The 17,016-nt window shown below is 36.6% G+C and overlaps 1 protein-coding gene across 2 annotated transcripts in view; it reads right to left on the bottom strand.

Annotated features, from left to right (window-relative positions):
* The window catches only part of LOC138698026 (arylalkylamine N-acetyltransferase 1-like), a 341,914-nt gene that overhangs the window by 41,704 nt on the left and 283,194 nt on the right, over positions 1-17,016 (bottom strand). The gene's annotated exons all lie outside the window — the stretch shown is intronic.

The following is a 17,016-nucleotide window of genomic DNA, read 5'->3' as shown; positions in this document are numbered from 1 at the left end:
GGCTCTAGGACTTCGCTCTCCGTGTGAAAATTGGCAAATACATTCTATTTGCATTTGCCCAACAACTCTAATTTGATAATTTCAGTATCCAAGTTCTTTTTCTGGAAGTTCACCATACGTAGAGGAGATTTGGCAGTAACACAGCAACACTTGGACTCAGAAACTCATCGTCCGAACAGTTTTAGACCTGCCATGACAAGTGCAACGCTACCCCCTTCAACCCCATTCGCATCCACTTTAGCGAACAGACTCAACTCGAGTGAGCCCGTCATGACAAATATTTTGGAGTGGTAATATACAATTACGGCTTCTTTCTTTAAAAAAGTTATTTGAGTATATTTGTCCAAAGTCATTTCGTTCAGAGAGTAAAATATTAAATATTCTGTACATCTTAAAGAGATGAAAATTATCCCAAGTCGAATATACTTGTAATAATTGAAGGGTTCAGGGCCATAGTTGGTCAAGTGCCGTCCAGTAAAGTGCAGAGTATCTTTTCACAGTAAGGAAGGCGCAGATGTCTCACCCTAAAGATATGAAAGTTTCACACTCATACTTGCGTTAATATCTCGTACAAACAGGTACCACAATATTGACAGCATAATACGAAATCTAGGGGTGCATAAAACTAAAAACGAATAGGCAAGTCAATCACTCGCTATGATTTGTTTATTTTTTACTTGGTAATTTAACGACGCTGACTGAATGTTGAACATGAACGTGGAATTTATGAAAATATACTCATTTAATACATAGGAAAATGATACTAAGTGTATTATAAAACTTATTAAAGTACTTCACATAGTTATTGACCTGAAAAATTGGTATTAAAGCTGGTTTTCAAAGACCCCTCCTTCTCCAGCAATGCACGTAATCGTCGTCCTAGTGTAAATTGCGCGCGTCAACGTATTAGTATTATAGTAATAAATCAAATAAAATTGTCTATAATGGATCCAATTCGCAGTTAGTTGTGAATTTTTGTGCAGTAGTACTCTGTCCATTGTTTCAAGCAATGTAAGACAGTACAGTATAATTCTAAACGCTAGAGCGAAGTTCACAAGAATCTGCGTTATGGAAGCAAGAACCGTGATTATTTCCACAACTATTCAAAATCGGATACATGTGTAATGAACATTTTTCTTTATAACTGTATTAGGAATCAGTTCCTAGAGTAATGTAAAATCTTTGTGAATCACCCGTATAACGCGATTCACGTTACACTTGTAGAATTTTTAGTGATTACTAATGCTTACCTGATCTTTCGTTAGTTACAGCTAACTGGATAGTTAGATATGGTGACATTTATTCACTCACTAGAATGAAATTAATTGTGCTCTGTAGCTAGTTCATCGCACCATAATTCATTGTTGGACTATAATACAGTAGAACGATTTGATAGTATACTGTAAGTGTATTTAGTAAGAATGATAGAAATAAAGATGTACTCTGTTTACACATAATTATGGTAGTCTATTAAAACGTAAATAAAGCAAGTTAAAATCTTAAAAAAAGGATTTAAGACACTTTGGAATCCACCTTTTCAATCCCTTACATAAATATAAACGTGAACTTTTCTCAGTTGTTGCATGGATACATATAATTCTCCACATTTGTTTTTCTTTTGAACGTGTATAGGACGCGGTAATGAAATGTGACGGTTTTCATAGCCTTCTTGTAGGATACTTAGTTGAATGAAAAGAAAACACTTATTCTGGAAAAATAACAATACTGTGTAATTTATAAATTTGTAGGCCTACTTATTTCTGAAAAATTCTTTAAATTACCTCCATGACAAACAACACATTTTTGTAATCTACTTTGAAAGTTCTGCTGAACTCTCCGCAATAAAGAGGATCGATGGCTCTAATTCCATTGGTTATGCTTTCTTTCAACTCCATAATGTTGTGTGGCCTATTAAGATGCACTACTTTTCAGATATTTTGCAGGAAGTGGAAGTAGTCGGGTGCCGTCAGATCTCGGGATCTTCACGAACAGTTGATGTCTCCAAATCGTGAAATATTATACATCCAGGAAACAAGATTTGCAGAGCAGACAGTTTCTGCATCGAACAAATAGCCATATATTATCATCCACTGCAATGAAAGACATTGCGTAACTTGAAGTTCACACAGACAACATTGCTTCCAGTGTTGTCAGGCTTAATTTTTATCTTGTATTACAGTGGGAACAAAATATACATTAACTGAAAACATTCGTCTATAAAGTTTCCATTTCGACGCCTTTCGTGTGTATGAAAAGTCAGCACAAACATTGCAAGACCACTTTAAATATTACTTTGATTTCTCTCTCTCACAGTGAACATACCGAATGCTCAATTCACAAAAATGTTCTTTTTCTTACTCTGTTTTTTAATGTTTTCAATTATAAAATGACATAGAGTGACAATTGCTAGGTTGACTTATAATGAAAATTCAAGTGTAATTTGATCCTTAATTGAAGACATGAGTAAGATGTATTGGCACATAAGCGTGAATACGATATCCATTCTTCTACACGTATAGAATGTCTAGATAGATTATTCAATATTGTAATGCAGAATTTCTCTATACTATATGAACAGCAAAAGGAGAAAAATTATTAATATAAAAAGTATAGAGTAAAGTTGCCTAATTCCGTGATACTCCTAATCCCGTATTGAATGTCGGTCAAAGCTTTGCGTTCGACTATAGCACCAAACATCTTTCTCGAAAGAGTGCATCTTTCGCCTACTTTTGAGACATTGCTGAACTTCCTAGCAAGATATCATACCCAATCCCCTGACATTCAGTAAAAGAAACGTATCACGGAATTAGGCAACCCCTACATAACTTTAAAAATACATAAGTGTAAATTTAAACTACATAAACATCATAACTGGCAAAATCTTCTTCTTTTTCCCCTTTATAGCTTTGCCGTCTTCAGTGGCCATCTGTGCCTATCGTTTCACTCTCCTTTTAATTTTCTGTCAGCCACCGGCGTGGTTCAGTTAAGGCGCTTGCCTGCCGGTCTGAAGTTGCGTTGCGTTCGGACGCGGGTTCGATTTTCGCTTGGGCTGATTACCTAGTTGGGTTTTTCCCCAACCGTAAGGTGAATGCCAGGTAATCTATGGCGAATCCTCGACTTCATCTCGTTAAATACCATCTCGCTATCAACAATCTCATCGACGCTAAATAACCTCGTAGTTGATACAGCGTGGTTAAATAACAAAAAAAAATTCTGTCTTCCGTTATAGTTCTGACATGGGTTTTCCATTTCAGTCCTAGTCTTCCACGTTTATTCTTTCCTGGTGGTGATCATTGAAAAATATTTTTGGCCATCTTTCATTTCCCATTCTTTGCATATGGCCATACCTTTTAAAGTTTGATTTTCTATTCTTTTTATAATGGATGTATTAATTTTCATTTCCCTCCAAAGTATTTAATTTCTAACTTATCTTGTCGTGTTTTTTTTGTAAATTTCTCCTCAAATAGTCAAATTCGACAGTCCTAATTTTATTTCTTTGTTGATCAGTTAAAGGCAAAGTGTCACTTCTGTACAATAAAATGTTCTGTATAACACTCCGATAAATTTTAATTTTGGTTTCTTTTGTAATATTTCTGTTCCAATTTATTCCATGTAGGCATCTGGTGGCATTTTTGCCAAAGCAATTTTTGTTTGTATATTCCTTTCACAAGTTCCTGTATTTGTAATAAAATAACCGACCCTAAATATTTAAAAGATTCACACTTTCTAATTTTCCCCGTTTCAATGAGTAGATCATTTACATCCTTTCTCATGCACATATATTCTATTTTTTTGTAAATTAATATTCAAATCCCATTTTGTATATTCTTCTATTAGTGTATTCAACATAGAGGCCTGCAAATAAAACCTCGTCGTCTGCAAATAACAGGGAATGTAATGTATTGTTATTTATAGGTAGACCCATATCTGAACATTTTTATATCATTGACTAAGAGCATAGTCTAAAAAGATTTAAAAAGAATTTATGACAAACCACACCCTTGCTTAAAACCTTGCAAAATTTTAAGAAATAATAAATAATGCATTTGCAGTAATACTAAAAATTCCGAATTCAACCTTTTATTACAAAAAAAAAAAAAACTTCCGTCATCTCGCCCCGCACATAACATTTCTGTTTTGCGGGATTTTTCCAGCTATCAGAAACACTGAATGGTTCCTTTCTCACACAAAAACGCTATGAACAGCTGCGATCTGAAAACAGTCACATTACATTGCCATACTCGGTACTCTCGCTGTACCACGATATGGAGATTTCTGTTATAGCTGTAATATTTATGTTCATTGAATTATAATTCTACCTTTGAATTATTAAATTGATAACTTTTTACCTTAATAAGTTAAAGCGATAAATCAAAATTTGCTTTTCACATACAATGTAATTATAATTCCACATAAAAATGTTAGCCTTACATGAGCTGTGACTTACTCAAATTTTTACATGTTTTAAATTAATTATTATTAATTATCGTAAGGAATTAGAAGTAGTTTTCAAAATGTTTCATCAGTCTTCTTAATTTCTTTGCGTAGAAATGTCTGTAACTGTACTTCCACGCTCCTACTCTACCCACAATGTGCTTAGTTTCCTCCTCCTCCTCCTCCATCAGTTATCCTTACGACTACCTGGATGAGAGGCCATGATCTTGCTCCACCTTTACCTGTACTTACATGGAGAACTTGATCTTGTCCCTCCTTAACTTACTTGGCTTTGCAATTATCATGACGGCCTGGTAATATGCTCATTGAATTCAAGGCCGTTGAACTAGTAAGGCACCGTCATCAAATTGGTACTGCGTTAATTACATGTTTGCACATCGTCTATACAAACACTCACTTTCCTGCATACCGACATGCAAGTCAGTAGGTCTGCAGTGTAGCTTAAGATCCATTAGGAAGGTCCATATTTTTTTCTTTGACCTGAATTATCGAATTAGCCTATAACTTTTCTTTATTTCTATCAGTAGCCATTGGAAAATGATACAGAATTTCCCACTTCTAATAATAATAATAATAATAATAATAATAATAATAATCATCATCATCATCATCGCACTATGTGAATAATACGTTTCGATACCTCAGTATTACGTTGGTCTTGCTATATCCGTGTGGCCCTTTAAGAAGTTTAAAAACCACTGGTGTAAGAGTTAGTGAGTGTGACGGCATTATGCCTAGCAATTGTATCACTTCTGATGTCAGTGTTGAGGGTTTTATTTACATTATCTATCTAGTAATTTATTTTACGGCACAGGTAAAAGTTTTGGATTACAAATATATATCATTAGAAAGATACGATGTGCACTGTATCATCTGGAACTCTTTTATTTGTGAGAAATAACTAAGAAGAAAATCTTTAGGGATGATTCAAAATAAATCACCATTTGATTAGAATACAACTGCATGTAGACACCTTTTCAGATCAAATTCATACCATGGAACCATGGACTGAACTGAAAAGGATACTAGACAGATTGATTCAGAAAAAGGTTCTTTGTACCAAAGATATTTAAATAGGATGACAATAAATTAATTTTATTATTAGATTAGGTTATGTTAGGTAACTGTGGCTAGGGGTGGGTTAGAGACTTAGGAACGACCATACTGAGGCCTATTGTACACCCCGATTTTTTACGGGATGAATGAGGATGAGGTGTACCAGCCCACCGGCCGCACGTGACACCTCACCCACTCATCCAATGAGGGCCCTAATTCATATTGCCAAGGTGACCAAGCAGCACAAGATCCATTCTAACGGCCCTTCTAAAGTGTCGAAGCGCTCTTGGAAGTGCTCTTAAGGAATGAATCCTGGCAGAGATATTGCGGAAGGCTAGGAACCCAGGGACGGTTGCAGAGAGCACGCCCCCTCCCGTAAACGGATGAAGACATGCGTCTTGACCTGAATAGCCTATGTCTATTGAATGAGGTGATAAAAATGAATGATATGAAATATAAATTCTTTTTCTACACGGGAGAGAAAGGGAAATGGACCGTGGCAATGAAAATTCCAACCCGACATTTGCCTAAGTAACTGTGGAAAACCACAGAAAGATCACAGGTTGGTTGGTCCGGGAATCTAACCACGGACCTTCCGAATGCGAGTCCCATACGGAACGCATAAGCCACCTCGTTTGGTAATTTTATTATTAGGCGTTTCCACTTTTCAGCCTTTGCACCTAATGCTCTTTCCTCTCGATAGAGGGCGCATACCCAACCATTTACGACTTCTCTCGGAATGATGACCTGCTTATCGAGTAAGGAGAAGATGATATACGAAATTATTTTATGAGGGGTTGTTGGTTGGGAAAGAAGTGGGTCGTGGCTCTTCTAATTCGTACTATCACAACATTCGTTCGGGGAGAGTTGAGAAACCACGAAAACCCAAGTCAGGATAGCAGGCCACTGAAATCATGCCCTGAGCCACCCGACTACAAAACAGATGTGTTGACCATTATACCTCTGTGCTCGATGGAGACGAAATAGATCTTGAGGTCTAATTCTGCAAAACGATGGTTACGGTTATGTTGACAACCTCAAATGAAATAGGCCCTGTAACCTTTTTGGAGTACAAATTCCTACATTTCACGTATAGTCCCACGCTTTTCTGCTAATTAATGCGTTAAGATTTAATGCGAATAAACCCGTTTTGTGACATAGGCCTAAGAGAAACATTTTACACTAAAAACACATGACATACCAAAAAAAAAACCACTTCTCCAATACATAAAATAATACAAAAACAGTTGAAATCACCAGAAGTCTGACACAAACTTGATAACCTTGGTACATTGTCTAAATCAAGGGAGTCGACCGTGCACCGGATGCGACCTCCAGACGAGATTGACCGCGACAATAATGCATTTGTTAACAATTCAGTTCAGATCGCGACTAGCTGAGCAACAGACTATGGATAATGACTGTGTATTGACTTCATACTCGGTGTTCCATGACTTATTGGGCCTGTCCTGGCCGAGGTTGAGAAGTATTTTATAGAAAAATTCCAGTGCAATACGGTTTTTTCTCTACACACCCTTTTCTCTTATTCACAAGTCAGAGCACATATAAACGTAGGGCTTCATGTCCGGAAAAAAATTAAAATTATCAATCCCACTACTGTACAGGATAGCAGGCAGAGAACCGGAAAACCTAGGTTGGCAACCCAACGCCACAATTAAGAACTACAAGACAATAATCCGTTCTTTCATCCTGTACGCATCCCAACTATACACCAGACTTTTCCCATCTCTTATGTCACAACTCTGTGCTACAGAAAGAAGACTAGCTAGAAAAGCATTTAACCTGCCCCGGAATACTCATAACCAAACCGTATACGTCACCAGAATTCAATCCATCTCCCAGTATGTCACCCAGAAGAATATCAAATATGTCCACAAAGCTCTCCAAAAACAATTCATACAACATATCTTCCTAAATCCTCCCAATACCAACCCTTCAACCACTGTCGATAAATTCCTTCTTCAATATGAAAATCGTCCATCCTAAGAGAGAAACCGTTTCACTGTGTCATATAGCTCTGGTATAAGTTCGTTAAGAACTAGCAATACTGTATAACTCCCAAACCAACAACTTCAAACACCTCATTCACCAATATTAACACCAATAACAGACAAAAGCCTAAATAAGGCCACAGCTGCGGATGCGCCATCATCATGAGCCACAATCCCTTCTTTCCTTCGGCACAAGTTGATCAAAACCTCTATAAATGCAAACACCCCGGCCTGAAGAGGACATATAAGGCCCTAAAACAGGCAGTATCTCTTCACAGGGATACTATGACAGCACCCCCCCCCCCCGATTTATTTACAAGTCACAGAATAGATTCAGTTTCATTGCGAGACCAGATCTGAAAGATTTTATTGTGTTTTAATTCGCTGCTCCAGAAAAACTAACGCGCATGGGCCAACATGGGCCATACCCCGGAGCTGCAATTTTTTTGTATCGTAATCGAGCTATGGAAATTTGATAAATATAAACACGCGTTTCACATTAATATTTATACAGAGTGTCCCAAAACAATGTTTACACTCTTTGAACGTTAAGATCTAGAACACAAATAACAGAAAACCTGGAGATTTTTATGTCACAAACCTTTTAAGTTACAACTGTTCAAAATTACCACCTTTGGCAGCAGTACATCGTCTGCAATGCTGTAGAACAGATCGATAAACAGCAGATATGGTTTCCATGGCAATGGATTAACAGGTAGTCACAATAGCGTCTCTTATGGGATCCAGTATCGGTGGCATACCACTGTTCTTCAGAGTTTCCACAGGTACAGATCTGTCGGTGGTAAATCGGGAGATCTGATGAATAATCAACACTTCTTCGTCGGCTTATCCACTTCAAATGTTTCATCCAGGAGTGCACGTACGTGTCGATGGTAATGTGGCGGTGCACCGTCCAGCTGGAAAAAGGAATCTTCATCTGGTAGCACAATTCTTTCCTGCAACATGGTTAGGTATCTTTCACCTGTCAGTATTCCTTCAAAGATGAATGTCCCCACAAGTCCTCTGGCACACATACAGCACCACACTATTAGCCCAGGAAGTTTAACTGCTCGTCTTTCCATAAATTGGGGATTTGCATCCGTCCAGTACACAAAGTTGTGGCGATTGACCGTTCCATTCAATTTGAAAGTTGTCTCTTCAGATCAAAAAATTAAATCAGTAAAATATTCAGTGTTGCACATGTTTACAAACCACTCACAAAATTCGAGACGCCTATCTCTGTCGTCCTAATTCACAGCGAGGAGCAACCCGCCTCCACTTTGATGACATTAAAATGCAATGAACATTTAATTTATTTACACCTGACTCACGCGAAGCTTGCCGTACGGACTTAATAATAATAGTAGTAGTAGTAATAATAATAATAATAATAATAAATATAATAATAATAATAGTGTGGGATTTAATCGATTAATCTAATCGATTAATCGATCAATTTCTGTTGTAAGATTAATAGATCAAAAATATTTAATCGAATAATCGACTTGATTAAAATTAATCGGTTGTAGTTGATATTAATTATTATTTTGTTAATACAAACTCATACTAAAAATTCCGACAATATTCCTCTCTCGGAAATTGCTTACTTAAAAGCACAATAGTACTGTTATTTTCTAACTATAAAGCAGGTAGCGTAGGAAAAATCGTTGCACAAACACTTCAGAAAGAAATGGAGATATGAGGACAGTAACCTAGTCTACGTCTATTGAAAGTTGAAACACGATGCGAAACCCTTATTAAGTTTTATGGTTTTCCAAGAAAGCTTCCACCTTGTTATCAGCTCATCTTCCTAGCATATGAAATACATTCTTTTCTGAGATTCGTCCCCCTCATCCCTTATAAAATAGCCATGTGTATACTGTGTGCAAGTGAGAGCGTAACTACCTTCTTCTCTTCCTAAATTCTGGTAATTCGATTACAATAGGGGCCAGTTTTCTGTTTCGACCACTGTACTTTTGCAATTGCAGTTTCTGTAGTGAGTTTGTACATGAAGGTTGTGTGTCTAGATTGATAAAGAAAAAAATGAGTTTTCTGTGGTCTGTGAAAAATGTAAATTCCATTATGTCATATGAGAATTTGATAGGTAAAGTCGGTGAAACATTTGGATTTAAATTGAACAATCGTGGGGAAGTGCTTGACAGAAAAAAAAAAGTTTTTTTTTTTTTTTTCGTGTTTAGTGATGCAGGAAACATTGTTACTAAACGTAGAGCGGCACTTAATTCGGAGCATGTGAATGCACTCACATGTTTAAAATCATGGATGAAGCGGTATTAAAAAGGTGAGTCTTCATACTTTTTGTTATTTATGTTTGTCTAAAAAATTCCCGGAAAAATTGGCATAATAAATAAGCGTCATATTAAATATGTTAGTAATCAAAATAGTTATTTTGTAATATAACAATATAATATATACAGATACACAACATTTAATACTTATGCTTGTCACCGAACATAAGCAAATTTAACAATAGTTTTATATTACAGTATGTTAAAACATTTTTTGAAACCGATCAAAACTCGATTAATCGATAGATTAATCGATTAAATGCAAAAGTTATTCGATTAAATATTTTGATCGATCAACAGCATCTATTGAATTAATATAAATATTTACGCTGGATTGAATGGAATATATTTCTTGACTTTATAGGTCCGGATTCGGTCCTTAATAAGCCAAGCGAAGGTAGAGTTTCACATATTTGTAAACTGATCATCAATTTGAAGTGCTTTACCATTCGTTTTGGTAGCCCGCAGTAGATATAATGGCGATAACAATAGTTTCATGCTTCTTTCGATCATGTAGTCAGTGGATTCTTAAATCGTAACCAGCTTCTATGTCGTAAACTTGGTTTGAATCACAATAACCTTGAACAGTTGTACACATATGGGGAAATCAGAAACTATCTTGAGGTAGTGATTAAGTTACTCTCCTTCCGTCTTACCGGTAGTTTTCTTTGCTTGGTCGTTCTCATCCATTGTGAACAAGAAACTTTCTATGAAAGACGTAGACTTTTCTCCGTAAGCGTAACTAATGTGGGTGTTTATAAGCGTGCGCTTGTGTTTTAAGTGGAACTACAGATACTTATAAGTTTGCACAATTTATAACAGGAAAGTCTGGAAATTACAATTACTGAAGCGGTGAATGGGATATTCTGAAGATAGTGTTCTTATGTGACCTTTTACATTGGCCTTGGATAGAATCATCTTGAGAAATCGCTTGCTGTATTCCAATAAAGTTTTGAAATGAAGGAAACTAGCTTTATGATATTGAGATATTTTTATTTAAGTGAAAACTAAAGCAGGATTGTTGCAATTCTCTAATACTTTCAATGTTTAATCGATTATGAAACTAGTCAATTGAGGAATAATGTGTGAGATTTTGCAATTTATGAATCTGAGAACTTATTTTTATTTTATCTTCAGGTGATCAATTTTGGCTTTAAATAGAATTTTTAGAGAACGAAACTTAAGGCTCAATAAAATAAATAATTCAACATTAATATATCCTACGCAAGAAAAAATCGTGAAACTTATGCTAGATATGTGTAATGGTTTCAGCTGTAGGATACTACATGAAGGGAAGCTCTCAGAGCGTGTGGAGTGCGTCAGAAGTGTATTATCTCTCCAACGATACTTTTGTTGATGCTTGATAGTATTTTTGAGAGGGATGTTAAGAGGAAGAAAGAGAGGTATACAGTTGGGAATAAAAGATAGGCTGGAAGATTTGTTCTTGTCATAGAGGATTAGCCTAGTATTATGAAAGGAAAATTGAGCGGACTCCAGGAAAAACCGAAGATTGTCGGGCTAAATATAAATGTAAAGAAAATAGAATAAATGAGAGAATGGATGAATTTTTATATTTTTTTATTATGGTTTATTTAACGACGCTCGCAACTATCGAGGTTATATCAGCGTTACCGGTGTGCCGGAATTTTGTCCCGCAGGAGTTCTCTTAAATGCCAGTAAATCTACTGACATGAGCCTGTCGCATTTAAGCACACTTAAATGCCATCGACCTAGGCCGAGATCGAATCCGCAACCTCGAGCACAGGAGTCCAGCGCTATACTGACTACGCTACCCAAGTAGTGGGTGTAATGTTATGAAACATAGAATTAAAAAAGCCAGCCTCGTGCAATAAATTGTATCTAGTATAGAAAAACAAAAATGATTTCAAGCTAGCCCAAAATTATGAATTTTTAATATTAATGCCATACTAGTTCTTCTTTATGCATATGCAACCTGGAGAGTTAAAAAAACTAACACTAATTTATTGCAAACATTTATAAACCGATGCTTACGACGCATTATAAACATCAGAAGGACAAAAGTTATTTCAAATGAAGATCTCTGGAAAATTATAAACCAGATGGCAGTTGTGGTTGATATTAAGAAGAGAAACTGAAAATGAACTGGTCACACACTGAGAAAACCGTAAGAATCCATAAAGAAGACAGCATTGGATTGGAATCCATTCGCCCGATAGAGAGGCCGTACGAAAAGGACGTGGATAAAAACCGTGGAGGATGGAGTCACTGATGTGGGAAAGTCATGGAGATAGATTAAAACACTAGCAAAACGAAAAGCTCGCTGGAAATAACTCATGAATGCCGTATGTTCCAGTGGGAACAAGAGAAGTTAAATAAAGTAAGTTGCAAGAAAGAAGTAACGGTTACCAGCAGTAAAAATTAAAAAGTGAACTAATGTAATTAATAACATAGGCCTACATATTTTTCAAATGAAAAAAACCGTCCTAAATAAGGGTTCATTATATCGGCCTGTTAATCCATTCACAATGAATAATGATTACTTAAGATATGCCATCTTTTCCCCACGGCGTCTTAAGGAATTACGCGTAAAATATAAAATGTATCATTGTATCCCACTATGTTTACGTAACTTATATTGTTTGGTGTACAGTATATAAGGTATTTGTACTTTCTTAATTTCTCTCTACGTTGCATCCTTTCATATAATTCATTTAGTTACCTTCAAACGTCTTAAAGAAGTGAAAACATTTTATTAAAATTTTTTGTAGAAGTGACTGAATGTTGTTGTAATTCCTTGCAGGAATGATTGAATTTCCTTCGAACTTTGTATAGAAGTGACTTTATTTTGTTGAAACTTTCTAAAGAAGCAATTGAAGTTTGTCGATAATTTTTGCAGGGTTGACTAAATTTCATTGAGACTTTTCAAGTTAGTAATACTAGTTAGTTTGTGACGTTTATCCACCGAAATATTTTACGCAATTTTGTTACAGTGACAAAGAAAATGTGTTGGTGATGTATATCAATTGAATTCATATTATGAAGACGTTTTGGTTCAGGGAGTCAAATCATTACAGTACCGGATACCCTGACTGATAGTTCCACGGTTTTCCTGGGTGTAATCAGAGGAATGTCGGCATAATACTGTATTACAAATCAGAACCATTAAATTCCACATCCTTGTTGATATCAGTTGAACACTGGTGATAAATTATTGTCCTACTTTATACTGGCCTGATAATGTATGATGTTGGTTCCTATACGGCTAATTTCAGGGCTTACTTTATGTCTCAAGCAACCAAATACTGTCAAGTTCATAATAATAGCAATAGATGATGATGATAATAATATATTGCTCATTGTTGCAATTACTGTAACTTGTAAGTAGAAATATGAAAAGGTCTTTCTGTTGTCTTTGGAGGAAAGAAATCGCGAGTAGTACACAGTGTTAGGTCAGTGAAGTATAAACCCTGATATTCAATTCTATAGTTTTCGATCACTGTTTAATAAGCAAGATTTTTGATAATATTAGTTTATTTCCTTAATGGATTTAAATTATTTTATTGTTACTACGACTAAATTATTTTATTTAGAACTCCTAAAATATATACAGGGCTTTCATTTCAAAACTTCCCAGTCTAAATAACTATTTTTTTCAATTAAATTAAATTAAATTAATAAAAACACGTTAATTAAGATATTGAGGGGAAGTTTAAAATCAATGTTAATTCCATTTTAGGTTTCACCCCATTACCCCTTTGAAATTTCAAATGGCATCCCATATTATGATATTTACATTTGAAACAGTACGTATTCAATATTGTTTATACATCTCATTCATATTTTGTTTTCACATCTTTTGTTTTCTGTCGTCGCCTGGCAACCTGAATTGTAGTTATTGTTGATTGGAGCTGAAGAGAATAAAACTACAAAGACCAAGGTTATTTTACTGTAGGTAGTAACACAAAGTAATATTAAGGAATATTATGGTTGTGCATTATAAACCTATTCTTTAAAACTTTAAAACAGGATAGAGGATAATAAAAGCCGAAGTTTGGATTTACGTTATTTATGTATGATTTTGATGCTCTGCCAGTGCCGTGCAAATGAGTTACGAAAGAGGCTGTATTATCATCTCGCCAACAATGGAGTACATTTTGAATATTTTAATTTAGGAAATTATCCAAAATAAACTGTCTTTTCATCGTACAACCAAATCACAGTAACAACATTCCTTTCGGTAGACAGTTTCTTCTCAGCCAATGACCTAGAAAATTTCTTTTATTCTTCCTGGTTGGTTTCAACACTAATTTTTCTTCACCCACTCTTTGTAGCACAGGTCCATTTCTTATTCTGACTGTACATTTCACACAGTTCATTCTTTTCCATATCCACATTTCAAATGCTTCTAATTTTATTGTTTTCTTCATTTCGTCGTAATGTCCATGCTTCTGCCCCATACACTGCCACTCTCCACACAAAGCACTTCACTAATCTCATCCTTAGTTCTTTCTCCAGAGTTCCGCAGAAGATACTCCTTTTTCTATTAAAAGCTTCCTTTGCCATTGCTATCATCCTTTTGTCTTCCTGGCAGCAGCTCATGTTGCTGCTTGTATTACACTCCAAGCTGTCCACTTGCTCTACTGCCTGATTTAGAATTTGCACGCTTACCTTCTTTATTTTTCTTCCGATAACCATGGTCTTCGTCTTGTTTGTATTTATTTTTATCCTATACTGCTCACAGACGTCATTTAGCTCCAATAGCAGTTCATATCTCTTAGTGTCATCTCCACTTCTGGTAACAGAGCGTCTGAATTTGTATTGAGCATCCTCTTTTTGCAAGTAAAACTTTTATTTATGAGAAATGCTTACTACTTTCATCTTTACGTTCAAATAGCTAGCATTCACATTGTTATAGAAACGTATGCCTGAGTATGGTTTCATAAATTTTAACTGTTTTATGTCGTAATATAATTGTGCCGCATGGTATTTATTTTGACAAACTACGTCTCGCGGACTATTGTTAAATGCTAATTATTCTGCTTTGCCTATTTTACTTTACTTGTGCCTTTGTGGTGTAGGGAAGGAAGGATATTTTTGTGAATCGACGATAGACACATACGCACATTGCGAGTTTCGGAGGTGGGATTAGCACGACGCACAGACATCTTATCACAACCACAAGACAACAGACAAACCACCTAGTCCCATAGACGGAAGATAAATTTCTTCCATTGCCCACGTCGGAAATCGAACCACGGACAGCGTGGATGGGCAGCACGTACGCTACCTCAGAGCCACCTCAGCAGACTAAATAATAGAGTTGGGTCGATTCGTGAACGAATCGTCGTTCAAAAGAATTATAACGAATCGACATGGTACCGTAACCCACGATTCTATTTACTTGTTTGGTGTAACCTGTCAGCGGACATTTTCGAATCATGCCGAATGCTCCCGAGCGAGAGTGAAATAAAAATACCGCATTTGTTAAGTGTGAAAAATAATGAACACGAATCTGAAATTTGCATAGTTAAATAGAGATGTAATGCAAAAAATGTTTTTGATAATAAGGTTCAGTTCAATTATAATTAAGAAACACTATCTTGGATAATTTTTTAGACTAATGGAGGTCACGATGAATGGTTCCAGCCAATGAGAAACAGCATATTCCGAATCTCACCGGACCGGTGGACAACAATGACATCACGCTGCAGGGAAATAGGAACGAAACTGCTGGCAGGTTCGATGGCTGTCATGGCGGCTGTACAAGTTGTTGTCTGTGCTACACTAGCAAGATTTTCGAAATTTTCGTACTGTCATCTCGTTCAAAGAAAAGAGAGCATAAACAATTTATTTCTTGAATCGGTAGCAGTAACTGGTCCGTTGACATGTTCGCTCATGAGTCATTAACATGTTGTGCTCATTACACGTTGTGCTCATTACAAACAATACAACAGAACCAAAGCAGAACACACCGCCACGACACAACAGTGCACGATGTCATTCGTCTGCTAATTCCGGCCCTATACAAGAACTAATTATATTCGTTGATGGCGGCTGATGGATACTGCCACCACCTCTGCAAACTGATGGAACCGGTGCGACACCGGCGGAGCATCTGTGACGTCATCGTTGAAATTCGGAACACCGTGATCCATCGGATTGCTCAGCTCTGAGATTCGAAATACGCTCGAAGAGACAAATCAATGTCTCGCCTCTTATGCCATCTATGCGAGAAATTTAGAGCGTTTTTGTTCTACCCGTGGTTTGCAAAGGAAAGTGTCCTGTGAGTCGTTCGTTGACGATTCAAAAGAATAGTTGGAATCGCAGACTGGGAAGAATCGTGAACGAATCGTTAGAATCGATTCGTAAGGTATGATTGAATCGTTGGAATCGACTTCTGAAAAAGAATCGTGTTGCCCAACTCCACTAAATAGTGAAAATCTATTACACTTGAAAGTTACGGCGAGTTGACTGTGATTGGCCCACGTTACTGCTGATAAGACGTCTCAGAAAGTCACACAAAGCGGTCGTTTTGTCAAATGCCGTGTTGCACTGCGGGGCGGACATCTGGTAGGCTCGAGAAAGGACTGGTTTAGTCTCCACACCCTGAGGCTGGGACCTTGGGAAGACCTAAGGGGTCAGGGAACGTCAGAGGCACTATGCGGGGATGACCACGTGTTCTCATAAAACGGGCTTTTCCACGGCAACACGTGAATCAGGACTCTGAAGTCACGCTGCGTAGTTCGTATGACAATTTTTATGCTGAGATACGATTTGTCCAAGACGTGCGAAACTTTGCCGTTCGAGAGAACATCCTGGAATTACTTGCTTTGTAATTTCTGAACAATGCGCATGCTTTATTGTGCTGCTGGCAGTCTATCACTGTGACTATTGTCAATGCTGACATGTTACAGTTACTACTACTACTACTACTGCTGCTGCTGCTGCTGCTGCTGCTGCTCAATGTTGTCAGATTGTGTTCCGATAGTTTTCCTCGAGCTGGGCTCAAAGTTCCTTTTTACGAGTAAAATTTCCTCTACTTCTAATATCTACTTATTCAATGTCGGGCATAATTGCTACTTCATTTAAATTTTCACTTAATTTCATTACCGGTAGATAAAATGAATCTCAGGTTCAACTTCTAAGGAAATTTGATCCCTATTTCCCTATATTTTCACCATTTTCAATTCTTGTTCGTCTTTTCT

The sequence above is a fragment of the Periplaneta americana genome, chromosome 4 (assembly GCF_040183065.1).
Source record: "Periplaneta americana isolate PAMFEO1 chromosome 4, P.americana_PAMFEO1_priV1, whole genome shotgun sequence".
NCBI lineage: Eukaryota > Metazoa > Arthropoda > Insecta > Blattodea > Blattidae > Periplaneta > Periplaneta americana.
The sequence above is the reverse complement of the archived record's forward strand: the minus strand, read 5'-3'. Positions and strand labels throughout refer to the sequence as shown.